This window comes from Eumetopias jubatus, unplaced genomic scaffold, assembly GCF_037043125.1.
Source record: "Eumetopias jubatus isolate StellerSeaLion01/CBP00866 unplaced genomic scaffold, mEumJub1_p1.0 scaffold_187, whole genome shotgun sequence".
NCBI classification, from domain to species: Eukaryota; Metazoa; Chordata; class Mammalia; order Carnivora; family Otariidae; genus Eumetopias; species Eumetopias jubatus.
Genome location: NW_028274993.1, coordinates 68,348 through 82,234, shown reverse-complemented (window position 1 = coordinate 82,234; position 13,887 = coordinate 68,348). Strand labels below are relative to the sequence as shown.

Here is a 13,887-nt window from a genome sequence, read left to right as displayed (position 1 = left end):
GGCCGGGGGCCAGGGGGTGTTTGGAGGAAGCCTTGCTGGGTAAGGCGGGGGGGGGGGCTGTGGCGGCAAAGGGAGGGGAAGGGAGGCCGAAGGGGCAAGAAAAGACCAAGAAAAAAAGCCTACAGCACCCGGTATTCCCAGGCGGTCTCCCATCCAAGTACTAACCAGGCCCGACCCTGCTTAGCTTCCGAGATCAGACGAGATCGGGCGCGTTCAGGGTGGTATGGCCGTAGACGTGAGCTGCTGCCACTAGGCGCCCTAAGAGCCTGCTCTGTGCCTCCCGACCCGCGCCCTGCCGCTCTTCGCTCCTCACTCCCCACCCGCCCCCCCTCCTGCCCTGGGCCTTGCACCTGCCTGCCCGCCTGCCTGCCTTCCAACCGGCCCAGGGGACGGGGGCGCCTGCAGCGCCCCCCTGTCGCGAAAGTCCAGGCACTCTCCCGCACGGGGACTCTCCAGTCCCGGCAGCCGCCGCCGCCACCGCCGCCTGGCTCCCGAGATGGCAAAGGGGAGCGTCGGGGCGCCGGGAGCGCGGCCCGCGCGGTGTTCTCCGCGCCCACCCACCCACCGTCCCCCACCCTCCGCCCGAGGGCAAGCGAGGGCCGCCACCAGGCCTTCCCGCCTCTCCACCCCGCCTTGCTCAAAGCCAGCGCCAGGCACCGGCGCCCGCCAGGGACCCTCCTCAGCAGCCCAACCCCATCGCCCTTCCTCCGCCACCCTTCCCTCGCCCACCCACCGACGCCAGGACCCGACTGAGAGACTCGAGAGCACGGCTGGCACAGACGAACGCACAGACACTCGGGGAAAGACAGAGACCCAGAGAGAGGGAGATGTAGATAGAGAGGAAGAGACACACAGGGGGAGACACAGACAGAGCATCCAACACACAGACCCGCTCGGACCGCACGACAGACGCACGCAGACCCTGACCTGGATGTGCACAGAGACTCAGACTCAGGTGCCCCCGACAGAAACAGACACACAGCCCACACACACCGCACAGCACACAGCACAGCACAGCACAGCACAGCACAGGACAGCACAGAACACCACACCACAGCACACCACACACACACACACACACACACACACACACACACACACACACACACACACGGAGGAGGCTGTGTTGGCGAGGAAGCTGGCCCCGGGGAGGGTGGTCGTCCTTGGGCGTGGTTTGGGCGCCCAGGAGCTCCTCGGGGCCCGAGGACTTGCAGCCCAGTCTCCAGGAAACCCGCTCTGCCCCCATTCCTGCCCGGGACCCTCTGTGGCCCTGGGCGCGTACGGGCCATTCTCCTATGCTCTCGTCCTTGACTTGGGGGGCCGCTTTTGCTCGTCGGGCGCCGCGCGCCGCCGTCCCGCCGTGTCGATGAGCGAACGAGCCTCGCTCTTCGCTTCGCCGTTGCGGGAACTGAGCACGGAGTCGGGTGTCAACGGGTGGTCCCGGGTGCCAACGGGTGAGGGCCCGGGCGATCGGCCATCTTGTATCATGCCCACACGGAGCGGGGACCCCCGGCCCGGGGGCAAAGGGACGGTGATCCGCCGGGAGGGGGGGAATGCCCGCCCGGGTGGAAGCGCAGCCCAGGGCTGCTGGGGAGAAGGTGGAGGCGTGCCCAGGCAGAAGATGGGGCCGGTTGCCCGGTGTGCCTGGGCACTCGGGGCGGCCCAGGGGAATGGCCAGTGACTCGGTGGATGAGGGCCCGAGGCGCGGGACCTCGGAAGGGCACGCCTGCCTGCCGGGCCGGGGTGCCGTCCCATACGCGCTCCCACCCCCACCCCCACCCCCACCCCGCCCCCTACGCCCACCCCCTCCCCCACACCCCTCCCCCACCCCCGGCCCCACCCCCACCGCGCCCCAAGCCCGCCGCGGTCCTCGCCGCCCTCCCCCTTTACCTCCCTCCGAACCCGCCGCCTCCCCCCGACCCACCCGCCCCCGCCGCCCCCCAGCCCGCCCTTGTTCAAGTGGGCGTGGGCGTGGTGGCTTGCAGGTGGAAGGGCCGGCTGGCGGCCGTTTGCCCGTGCAGCCGGCACCCGCAGCGGGCCCGGGACCCGCGGGGCGGTGCGCGCGTGGCGAGGGGCCGGGGGCCAGGGCGTGTTTGGAGGAAGCCTTGCTGGGTAAGGCGGGGGGGGGGGGGCTGTGGCGGCAAAGGGAGGGGAAGGGAGGCCGAAGGGGCAAGAAAAGACCAAGAAAAAAAGCCTACAGCACCCGGTATTCCCAGGCGGTCTCCCATCCAAGTACTAACCAGGCCCGACCCTGCTTAGCTTCCGAGATCAGACGAGATCGGGCGCGTTCAGGGTGGTATGGCCGTAGACGTGAGCTGCTGCCACTAGGCGCCCTAAGAGCCTGCTCTGTGCCTCCCGACCCGCGCCCTGCCGCTCTTCGCTCCTCACTCCCCACCCGCCCCCCCTCCTGCCCTGGGCCTTGCACCTGCCTGCCCGCCTGCCTGCCTTCCAACCGGCCCAGGGGACGGGGGCGCCTGCAGCGCCCCCCTGTCGCGAAAGTCCAGGCACTCTCCCGCACGGGGACTCTCCAGTCCCGGCAGCCGCCGCCGCCACCGCCGCCTGGCTCCCGAGATGGCAAAGGGGAGCGTCGGGGCGCCGGGAGCGCGGCCCGCGCGGTGTTCTCCGCGCCCACCCACCCACCGTCCCCCACCCTCCGCCCGAGGGCAAGCGAGGGCCGCCACCAGGCCTTCCCGCCTCTCCACCCCGCCTTGCTCAAAGCCAGCGCCAGCCACCGGCGCCCGCCAGGGACCCTCCTCAGCAGCCCAACCCCATCGCCCTTCCTCCGCCACCCTTCCCTCGCCCACCCACCGACGCCAGGACCCGACTGAGAGACTCGAGAGCACGGCTGGCACAGACGAACGCACAGACACTCGGGGAAAGACAGAGACCCAGAGAGAGGGAGATGTAGATAGAGAGGAAGAGACACACAGGGGGAGACACAGACAGAGCATCCAACACACAGACCCGCTCGGACCGCACGACAGACGCACGCAGACCCTGACCTGGATGTGCACAGGGACTCAGACTCAGGTGCCCCCGACAGAAACAGACACACAGCCCACACACACCGCACAGCACACAGCACAGCACAGCACAGCACAGCACAGGACAGCACAGAACACCACACCACAGCACACCACACACACACACCACACACACACACACACACACACACACACACACACGGAGGAGGCTGTGTTGGCGAGGAAGCTGGCCCCGGGGAGGGTGGTCGTCCTTGGGCATGGTTTGGGCGCCCAGGAGCTCCTCGGGGCCCGAGGACTTGCAGCCCAGTCTCCAGGAAACCCGCTCTGCCCCCATTCCTGCCCGGGACCCTCTGTGGCCCTGGGCGCGTACGGGCCATTCTCCTATGCTCTCGTCCTTGACTTGGGGGGCCGCTTTTGCTCGTCGGGCGCCGCGCGCCGCCGTCCCGCCGTGTCGATGAGCGAACGAGCCTCGCTCTTCGCTTCGCCGTTGCGGGAGACTGAGCACGGAGTCGGGTGTCAACGGGTGGTCCCGGGTGCCAACGGGTGAGGGCCCGGGCGATCGGCCAACTTGTACCATGCCCACACGGAGCGGGGACCCCCGGCCCGGGGGCAAAGGGACGGTGATCCGCCGGGAGGGGGGGAATGCCCGCCCGGGCGGAAGCGCAGCCCAGGGCTGCTGGGGAGAAGGTGGAGGCGTGCCCAGGCAGAAGATGGGGCCGGTTGCCCGGTGTGCCTGGGCACTCGGGGCGGCCCAGGGAATGGCCAGTGACTCGGTGGATGAGGGCCCGAGGCGCGGGACCTCGGAAGGGCACGCCTGCCTGCCGGGCCGGGGTGCCGTCCCATACGCGCTCCCACCCCCACCCCCCACCCCCACCCCGCCCCCTACGCCCACCCCCTCCCCCACACCCCTCCCCCAACCCCGGCCCCACCCCCACCGCGCCCCAAGCCCGCCGCGGTCCTCGCCGCCCTCCCCCTTTACCTCCCTCCGAACCCGCCGCCTCCCCCCGACCCACCCGCCCCCGCCGCCCCCCAGCCCGCCCTTGTTCAAGTGGGCGTGGGCGTGGTGGCTTGCAGGTGGAAGGGCCGGCTGGCGGCCGTTTGCCCGTGCAGCCGGCACCCGCAGCGGGCCCGGACCCGCGGGGCGGGTGCGCGCGTGGCGAGGGGCCGGGGGCCAGGGGGTGTTTGGAGGAAGCCTTGCTGGGTAAGGCGGGGGGGGGGGGGCTGTGGCGGCAAAGGGAGGGGAAGGGAGGCCGAAGGGGCAAGAAAAGACCAAGAAAAAAAGCCTACAGCACCCGGTATTCCCAGGCGGTCTCCATCCAAGTACTAACCAGGCCCGACCCTGCTTAGCTTCCGAGATCAGACGAGATCGGGCGCGTTCAGGGTGGTATGGCCGTAGACGTGAGCTGCTGCCACTAGGCGCCCTAAGAGCCTGCTCTGTGCCTCCCGACCCGCGCCCTGCCGCTCTTCGCTCCTCACTCCCCACCCGCCCCCCCTCCTGCCCTGGGCCTTGCACCTGCCTGCCCGCCTGCCTGCCTTCCAACCGGCCCAGGGGACGGGGGCGCCTGCAGCGCCCCCCTGTCGCGAAAGTCCAGGCACTCTCCCGCACGGGGACTCTCCAGTCCCGGCAGCCGCCGCCGCCACCGCCGCCTGGCTCCCGAGATGGCAAAGGGGAGCGTCGGGGCGCCGGGAGCGCGGCCCGCGCGGTGTTCTCCGCGCCCACCCACCCACCGTCCCCCACCCTCCGCCCGAGGGCAAGCGAGGGCCGCCACCAGGCCTTCCCGCCTCTCCACCCCGCCTTGCTCAAAGCCAGCGCCAGCCACCGGCGCCCGCCAGGGACCCTCCTCAGCAGCCCAACCCCATCGCCCTTCCTCCGCCACCCTTCCCTCGCCCACCCACCGACGCCAGGACCCGACTGAGAGACTCGAGAGCACGGCTGGCACAGACGAACGCACAGACACTCGGGGAAAGACAGAGACCCAGAGAGAGGGAGATGTAGATAGAGAGGAAGAGACACACAGGGGGAGACACAGACAGAGCATCCAACACACAGACCCGCTCGGACCGCACGACAGACGCACGCAGACCCTGACCTGGATGTGCACAGGGACTCAGACTCAGGTGCCCCCGACAGAAACAGACACACAGCCCACACACACCGCACAGCACACAGCACAGCACAGCACAGCACAGCACAGGACAGCACAGAACACCACACCACAGCACACCACACACACACACACACACACACACACACACACACACACACACACGGAGGAGGCTGTGTTGGCGAGGAAGCTGGCCCCGGGAGGGTGGTCGTCCTTGGGCATGGTTTGGGCGCCCAGGAGCTCCTCGGGGCCCGAGGACTTGCAGCCCAGTCTCCAGGAAACCCGCTCTGCCCCCATTCCTGCCCGGGACCCTCTGTGGCCCTGGGCGCGTACGGGCCATTCTCCTATGCTCTCGTCCTTGACTTGGGGGGCCGCTTTTGCTCGTCGGGCGCCGCGCGCCGCCGTCCCGCCGTGTCGATGAGCGAACGAGCCTCGCTCTTCGCTTCGCCGTTGCGGGAGACTGAGCACGGAGTCGGGTGTCAACGGGTGGTCCCGGGTGCCAACGGGTGAGGGCCCGGGCGATCGGCCAACTTGTACCATGCCCACACGGAGCGGGGACCCCCGGCCCGGGGGCAAAGGGACGGTGATCCGCCGGGAGGGGGGAAATGCCCGCCCGGGCGGAAGCGCAGCCCAGGGCTGCTGGGGAGAAGGTGGAGGCGTGCCCAGGCAGAAGATGGGGCCGGTTGCCCGGTGTGCCTGGGCACTCGGGGCGGCCCAGGGGAATGGCCAGTGACTCGGTGGATGAGGGCCCGAGGCGCGGGACCTCGGAAGGCACGCCTGCCTGCCGGGCCGGGGTGCCGTCCCATACGCGCTCCCACCCCCACCCCCACCCCCACCCCGCCCCCTACGCCCACCCCCTCCCCACACCCCTCCCCCAACCCCGGCCCCACCCCCACCGCGCCCCAAGCCCGCCGCGGTCCTCGCCGCCCTCCCCCTTTACCTCCCTCCGAACCCGCCGCCTCCCCCCGACCCACCCGCCCCCGCCGCCCCCCAGCCCGCCCTTGTTCAAGTGGGCGTGGGCGTGGTGGCTTGCAGGTGGAAGGGCCGGCTGGCGGCCGTTTGCCCGTGCAGCCGGCACCCGCAGCGGGCCCGGGACCCGTGGGGCGGTGCGCGCGTGGCGAGGGGCCGGGGGCCAGGGGGTGTTTGGAGGAAGCCTTGCTGGGTAAGGCGGGGGGGGGGCTGTGGCGGCAAAGGGAGGGGAAGGGAGGCCGAAGGGGCAAGAAAAGACCAAGAAAAAAAGCCTACAGCACCCGGTATTCCCAGGCGGTCTCCCATCCAAGTACTAACCAGGCCCGACCCTGCTTAGCTTCCGAGATCAGACGAGATCGGGCGCGTTCAGGGTGGTATGGCCGTAGACGTGAGCTGCTGCCACTAGGCGCCCTAAGAGCCTGCTCTGTGCCTCCCGACCCGCGCCCTGCCGCTCTTCGCTCCTCACTCCCCACCCGCCCCCCCTCCTGCCCTGGGCCTTGCACCTGCCTGCCCGCCTGCCTGCCTTCCAACCGGCCCAGGGGACGGGGGCGCCTGCAGCGCCCCCTGTCGCGAAAGTCCAGGCACTCTCCCGCACGGGGACTCTCCAGTCCCGGCAGCCGCCGCCGCCACCGCCGCCTGGCTCCCGAGATGGCAAAGGGGAGCGTCGGGGCGCCGGGAGCGCGGCCCGCGCGGTGTTCTCCGCGCCCACCCACCCACCGTCCCCCACCCTCCGCCCGAGGGCAAGCGAGGGCCGCCACCAGGCCTTCCCGCCTCTCCACCCCGCCTTGCTCAAAGCCAGCGCCAGCCACCGGCGCCCGCCAGGGACCCTCCTCAGCAGCCCCAACCCCATCGCCCTTCCTCCGCCACCCTTCCCTCGCCCACCCACCGACGTCAGGACCCGACTGAGAGACTCGAGAGCACGGCTGGCACAGACGAACGCACAGACACTCGGGGAAAGACAGAGACCCAGAGAGAGGGAGATGTAGATAGAGAGGAAGAGACACACAGGGGGAGACACAGACAGAGCATCCAACACACAGACCCGCTCGGACCGCACGACAGACGCACGCAGACCCTGACCTGGATGTGCACAGGGACTCAGACTCAGGTGCCCCCGACAGAAACAGACACACAGCCCACACACACCGCACAGCACACAGCACAGCACAGCACAGCACAGCACAGGACAGCACAGAACACCACACCACAGCACACCACACACACACACACACACACACACACACACACACACACACACACACACACGGAGGAGGCTGTGTTGGCGAGGAAGCGGCCCCGGGGAGGGTGGTCGTCCTTGGGCGTGGTTTGGGCGCCCAGGAGCTCCTCGGGGTCCGAGGACTTGCAGCCAGTCTCCAGGAAACCCGCTCTGACCCCATTCCTGCCCGGGACCCTCTGTGGCCCTGGGCGCGTACGGGCCATTCTCCTATGCTCTCGTCCTTGACTTGGGGGGCCGCTTTGCTCGTCGGGCGCCGCGCGCCGCCGTCCCGCCGTGTCGATGAGCGAACGAGCCTCGCTCTTCGCTTCGCCGTTGCGGGGAGACTGAGCACGGACTCGGGTGTCAACGGGTGGTCCCGGGTGCCAACGGGTGAGGGCCCGGGCGGTCGGCCATCTTGTATCATGCCCACACGGAGCGGGACCCCCGGCCCGGGGCAAAGGGACGGTGATCCGCCGGGAGGGGGGGAATGCCCGCCCGGGTGGAAGCGCAGCCCAGGGCTGCTGGGGAGAAGGTGGAGGCGTGCCCAGGCAGAAGATGGGGCCGGTTGCCGGTGTGCCTGGGCACTCGGGGCGGCCCAGGGGAATGGCCAGTGACTCGGTGGATGAGGGCCCGAGGCGCGGGACCTCGGAAGGGCAACGCCTGCCTGCCGGCCGGGTGCCGTCCATACGCGCTCCCACCCCCACCCCCACCCCCACCCCGCCCCCTACGCCACCCCCTCCCCCACACCCCTCCCCCACCCCCGGCCCCACCCCCACCGCGCCCCAGCGCCCCAAGCCCGCCGCGGTCCTCGCCGCCCTCCCCCTTTACCTCCCTCCGAACCCGCCGCCTCCCCCCGACCCACCCGCCCCCGCCGCCCCCCAGCCCGCCCTTGTTCAAGTGGGCGTGGGCGTGGTGGCTTGCAGGTGGAAGGGCCGGCTGGCGGCCGTTTGCCCGTGCAGCCGGCACCCGCAGCGGGCCCGGGACCCGCGGGGCGGTGCGCGCGTGGCGAGGGGCCGGGGGCCAGGGCGTGTTTGGAGGAAGCCTTGCTGGGTAAGGCGGGGGGGGGGGGCTGTGGCGGCAAAGGGAGGGGAAGGGAGGCCGAAGGGGCAAGAAAAGACCAAGAAAAAAAGCCTACAGCACCCGGTATTCCCAGGCGGTCTCCCATCCAAGTACTAACCAGGCCCGACCCTGCTTAGCTTCCGAGATCAGACGAGATCGGGCGCGTTCAGGGTGGTATGGCCGTAGACGTGAGCTGCTGCCACTAGGCGCCCTAAGAGCCTGCTCTGTGCCTCCCGACCCGCGCCCTGCCGCTCTTCGCTCCTCACTCCCCACCCGCCCCCCCTCCTGCCCTGGGCCTTGCACCTGCCTGCCCGCCTGCCTGCCTTCCAACCGGCCCAGGGGACGGGGGCGCCTGCAGCGCCCCCCTGTCGCGAAAGTCCAGGCACTCTCCCGCACGGGGACTCTCCAGTCCCGGCAGCCGCCGCCGCCACCGCCGCCTGGCTCCCGAGATGGCAAAGGGGAGCGTCGGGGCGCCGGGAGCGCGGCCCGCGCGGTGTTCTCCGCGCCCACCCACCCACCGTCCCCCACCCTCCGCCCGAGGGCAAGCGAGGGCCGCCACCAGGCCTTCCCGCCTCTCCACCCCGCCTTGCTCAAAGCCAGCGCCAGCCACCGGCGCCCGCCAGGGACCCTCCTCAGCAGCCCAACCCCATCGCCCTTCCTCCGCCACCCTTCCCTCGCCCACCCACCGACGCCAGGACCCGACTGAGAGACTCGAGAGCACGGCTGGCACAGACGAACGCACAGACACTCGGGGAAAGACAGAGACCCAGAGAGAGGGAGATGTAGATAGAGAGGAAGAGACACACAGGGGGAGACACAGACAGAGCATCCAACACACAGACCCGCTCGGACCGCACGACAGACGCACGCAGACCCTGACCTGGATGTGCACAGGGACTCAGACTCAGGTGCCCCCGACAGAAACAGACACACAGCCCACACACACCGCACAGCACACAGCACAGCACAGCACAGCACAGGACAGCACAGAACACCACACCACACACACACACACACACACAGACACACACACACACACACACACACACACACGGAGGAGGCTGTGTTGGCGAGGAAGCTGGCCCCGGGGAGGGTGGTCGTCCTTGGGCGTGGTTTGGGCGCCCAGGAGCTCCTCGGGGCCCGAGGACTTGCAGCCCAGTCTCCAGGAAACCCGCTCTGCTCCCATTCCTGCCCGGGACCCTCTGTGGCCCTGGGCGCGTACGGGCCATTCTCCTATGCTCTCGTCCTTGACTTGGGGGGCCGCTTTTGCTCGTCGGGCGCCGCGCGCCGCCGTCCCGCCGTGTCGATGAGCGAACGAGCCTCGCTCTTCGCTTCGCCGTTGCGGGGAGACTGAGCACGGACTCGGGTGTCAACGGGTGGTCCCGGGTGCCAACGGGTGAGGGCCCGGGCGGTCGGCCATCTTGTATCATGCCCACACGGAGCGGGGACCCCCGGCCCGGGGGCAAAGGGACGGTGATCCGCCGGGAGGGGGGGAATGCCCGCCCGGGTGGAAGCGCAGCCCAGGGCTGCTGGGGAGAAGGTGGAGGCGTGCCCAGGCAGAAGATGGGGCCGGTTGCCCGGTGTGCCTGGGCACTCGGGGCGGCCCAGGGGAATGGCCAGTGACTCGGTGGATGAGGGCCCGAGGCGCGGGACCTCGGAAGGGCACGCCTGCCTGCCGGGCCGGGGTGCCGTCCCATACGCGCTCCCACCCCCACCCCCACCCCCACCCCGCCCCCTACGCCCACCCCCTCCCCCACACCCCTCCCCCACCCCCGGCCCCACCCCACCGCGCCCCCTACGCCCACCCCCTCCCCCACACCCCTCCCCCATCCCCACCCCCACCCCCACCCCGCCCCCTACGCCCACCCTCTCCCCCACACCCCTCCCCCACACCCGGCCCCACTCCCACCGCGCCCCAAGCCCGCCGCGGTCCTCGCCGCCCTCCCCCTTTACCTCCCTCCGAACCCGCCGCCTCCCCCCGACCCACCCGCCCCCGCCGCCCCCCAGCCCGCCCTTGTTCAAGTGGGCGTGGGCGTGGTGGCTTGCAGGTGGAAGGGCCGGCTGGCGGCCGTTTGCCCGTGCAGCCGGCACCCGCAGCGGGCCCGGGACCCGCGGGGCGGTGCGCGCGTGGCGAGGGGCCGGGGGCCAGGGGGTGTTTGGAGGAAGCCTTGCTGGGTAAGGCGGGGGGGGGGGGCTGTGGCGGCAAAGGGAGGGGAAGGGAGGCCGAAGGGGCAAGAAAAGACCAAGAAAAAAAGCCTACAGCACCCGGTATTCCCAGGCGGTCTCCCATCCAAGTACTAACCAGGCCCGACCCTGCTTAGCTTCCGAGATCAGACGAGATCGGGCGCGTTCAGGGTGGTATGGCCGTAGACGTGAGCTGCTGCCACTAGGCGCCCTAAGAGCCTGCTCTGTGCCTCCCGACCCGCGCCCTGCCGCTCTTCGCTCCTCACTCCCCACCCGCCCCCCCTCCTGCCCTGGGCCTTGCACCTGCCTGCCCGCCTGCCTGCCTTCCAACCGGCCCAGGGGACGGGGGCGCCTGCAGCGCCCCCCTGTCGCGAAAGTCCAGGCACTCTCCCGCACGGGGACTCTCCAGTCCCGGCAGCCGCCGCCGCCACCGCCGCCTGGCTCCCGAGATGGCAAAGGGGAGCGTCGGGGCGCCGGGAGCGCGGCCCGCGCGGTGTTCTCCGCGCCCACCCACCCACCGTCCCCCACCCTCCGCCCGAGGGCAAGCGAGGGCCGCCACCAGGCCTTCCCGCCTCTCCACCCCGCCTTGCTCAAAGCCAGCGCCAGCCACCGGCGCCCGCCAGGGACCCTCCTCAGCAGCCCAACCCCATCGCCCTTCCTCCGCCACCCTTCCCTCGCCCACCCACCGACGCCAGGACCCGACTGAGAGACTCGAGAGCAGGGCTGGCACAGACGAACGCACAGACACTCGGGGAAAGACAGAGACCCAGAGAGAGGGAGATGTAGATAGAGAGGAAGAGACACACAGGGGGAGACACAGACAGAGCATCCAACACACAGACCCGCTCGGACCGCACGACAGACGCACGCAGACCCTGACCTGGATGTGCACAGGGACTCAGACTCAGGTGCCCCCGACAGAAACAGACACACAGCCCACACACACCGCACAGCACACAGCACAGCACAGCACAGCACAGCACAGGACAGCACAGAACACCACACCACAGCACACCACACACACACACACACACACAGACACACACACACACACACACACACGGAGGAGGCTGTGTTGGCGAGGAAGCTGGCCCCGGGGAGGGTGGTCGTCCTTGGGCGTGGTTTGGGCGCCCAGGAGCTCCTCGGGGCCCGAGGACTTGCAGCCCAGTCTCCAGGAAACCCGCTCTGCTCCCATTCCTGCCCGGGACCCTCTGTGGCCCTGGGCGCGTACGGGCCATTCTCCTATGCTCTCGTCCTTGACTTGGGGGGCCGCTTTTGCTCGTCGGGCGCCGCGCGCCGCCGTCCCGCCGTGTCGATGAGCGAACGAGCCTCGCTCTTCTGCTTCGCCGTTGCGGGGAGACTGAGCACGGACTCGGGTGTCAACGGGTGGTCCCGGGTGCCAACGGGTGAGGGCCCGGGCGGTCGGCCATCTTGTATCATGCCCACACGGAGCGGGGACCCCCGGCCCGGGGGCAAAGGGACGGTGATCCGCGGGGAGGGGGGGAATGCCCGCCCGGGTGGAAGCGCAGCCCAGGGCTGCTGGGGAGAAGGTGGAGGCGTGCCCAGGCAGAAGATGGGGCCGGTTGCCCGGTGTGCCTGGGCACTCGGGGCGGCCCAGGGGAATGGCCAGTGACTCGGTGGATGAGGGCCCGAGGCGCGGGACCTCGGAAGGGCACGCCTGCCTGCCGGGCCGGGGTGCCGTCCCATACGCGCTCCCACCCCCACCCCCACCCCCACCCCGCCCCCTACGCCCACCCTCTCCCCCACACCCCTCCCCCACCCCCGGCCCCACCCCAACCGCGCCCCAAGCCCGCCGCGGTCCTCGCCGCCCTCCCCCTTTACCTCCCTCCGAACCCGCCGCCTCCCCCCGACCCACCCGCCCCCGCCGCCCCCCAGCCCGCCCTTGTTCAAGTGGGCGTGGGCGTGGTGGCTTGCAGGTGGAAGGGCCGGCTGGCGGCCGTTTGCCCGTGCAGCCGGCACCCGCAGCGGGCCCGGGACCCGCGGGGCGGTGCGCGCGTGGCGAGGGGCCGGGGGCCAGGGGGTGTTTGGAGGAAGCTTTGCTGGGTAAGGCGGGGGGGGGGGCTGTGGCGGCAAAGGGAGGGGAAGGGAGGCCGAAGGGGCAAGAAAAGACCAAGAAAAAAAGCCTACAGCACCCGGTATTCCCAGGCGGTCTCCCATCCAAGTACTAACCAGGCCCGACCCTGCTTAGCTTCCGAGATCAGACGAGATCGGGCGCGTTCAGGGTGGTATGGCCGTAGACGTGAGCTGCTGCCACTAGGCGCCCTAAGAGCCTGCTCTGTGCCTCCCGACCCGCGCCCTGCCGCTCTTCGCTCCTCACTCCCCACCCGCCCCGCCTCCTGCCCTGGGCCTTGCACCTGCCTGCCCGCCTGCCTGCCTTCCAACCGGCCCAGGGGACGGGGGCGCCTGCAGCGCCCCCCTGTCTCGAAAGTCCAGGCACTCTCCCGCACGGGGACTCTCCAGTCCCGGCAGCCGCCGCCGCCACCGCCGCCTGGCTCCCGAGATGGCAAAGGGGAGCGTCGGGGCGCCGGGAGCGCGGCCCGCGCGGTGTTCTCCGCGCCCACGCACCCACCGTCCCCCACCCTCCGCCCGAGGGCAAGCGAGGGCCGCCACCAGGCCTTCCCGCCTCTCCACCCCGCCTTGCTCAAAGCCAGCGCCAGCCACCGGCGCCCGCCAGGGACCCTCCTCAGCAGCCCAACCCCATCGCCCTTCCTCCGCCACCCTTCCCTCGCCCACCCACCGACGCCAGGACCCGACTGAGAGACTCGAGAGCACGGCTGGCACAGACGAACGCACAGACACTCGGGGAAAGACAGAGACCCAGAGAGAGGGAGATGTAGATAGAGAGGAAGAGACACACAGGGGGAGACACAGACAGAGCATCCAACACACAGACCCGCTCGGACCGCACGACAGACGCACGCAGACCCTGACCTGGATGTGCACAGGGACTCAGACTCAGGTGCCCCCGACAGAAACAGACACACAGCCCACACACACCGCACAGCACACAGCACAGCACAGCACAGCACAGCACAGGACAGCACAGAACACCACACCACAGCACACCACACACACACACACACAGACACACACACACACACACACACACACACACACACGGAGGAGGCTGTGTTGGCGAGGAAGCTGGCCCCGGGGAGGGTGGTCGTCCTTGGGCGTGGTTTGGGCGCCCAGGAGCTCCTCGGGGCCCGAGGACTTGCAGCCCAGTCTCCAGGAAACCCGCTCTGCTCCCATTCCTGCCCGGGACCCTCTTTGGCCCTGGGCGCGTACGGGCCATTCTCCTATGCTCTCGTCCTTGACTTGGGGGGCCGCTTTTGCTCGTCGGGCGCCG

The 13,887-nt window shown here is 70.4% G+C and overlaps 7 non-coding genes across 7 annotated transcripts; all 7 read right to left on the bottom strand.

Annotated features, from left to right (window-relative positions):
- Window positions 1-116: 116 nt before the first annotated feature.
- LOC148161359 (5S ribosomal RNA) lies at window positions 117-235 on the bottom strand. Its single transcript, XR_015767652.1, has one exon. It is a non-coding gene; the product is annotated as a 5S ribosomal RNA (ribosomal RNA).
- Window positions 236-2,191: 1,956 nt separating this feature from the next.
- On the bottom strand, window positions 2,192-2,310 carry LOC148161358 (5S ribosomal RNA). Its single transcript, XR_015767651.1, has one exon. It is a non-coding gene; the product is annotated as a 5S ribosomal RNA (ribosomal RNA).
- Window positions 2,311-4,264: 1,954 nt separating this feature from the next.
- On the bottom strand, window positions 4,265-4,382 carry LOC148161357 (5S ribosomal RNA). The gene has a single exon (XR_015767620.1). It is a non-coding gene; the product is annotated as a 5S ribosomal RNA (ribosomal RNA).
- A 1,945-nt stretch (window positions 4,383-6,327) lies between these two features.
- Window positions 6,328-6,446, bottom strand: LOC148161356 (5S ribosomal RNA). Its single transcript, XR_015767650.1, has one exon. It is a non-coding gene; the product is annotated as a 5S ribosomal RNA (ribosomal RNA).
- A 1,956-nt stretch (window positions 6,447-8,402) lies between these two features.
- Window positions 8,403-8,521, bottom strand: LOC148161355 (5S ribosomal RNA). The gene has a single exon (XR_015767648.1). It is a non-coding gene; the product is annotated as a 5S ribosomal RNA (ribosomal RNA).
- A 2,065-nt stretch (window positions 8,522-10,586) lies between these two features.
- LOC148161354 (5S ribosomal RNA) lies at window positions 10,587-10,705 on the bottom strand. The gene has a single exon (XR_015767647.1). It is a non-coding gene; the product is annotated as a 5S ribosomal RNA (ribosomal RNA).
- Window positions 10,706-12,658: 1,953 nt separating this feature from the next.
- LOC148161353 (5S ribosomal RNA) lies at window positions 12,659-12,777 on the bottom strand. The gene has a single exon (XR_015767646.1). It is a non-coding gene; the product is annotated as a 5S ribosomal RNA (ribosomal RNA).
- Between the last annotated feature and the right edge of the window lie 1,110 nt (window positions 12,778-13,887).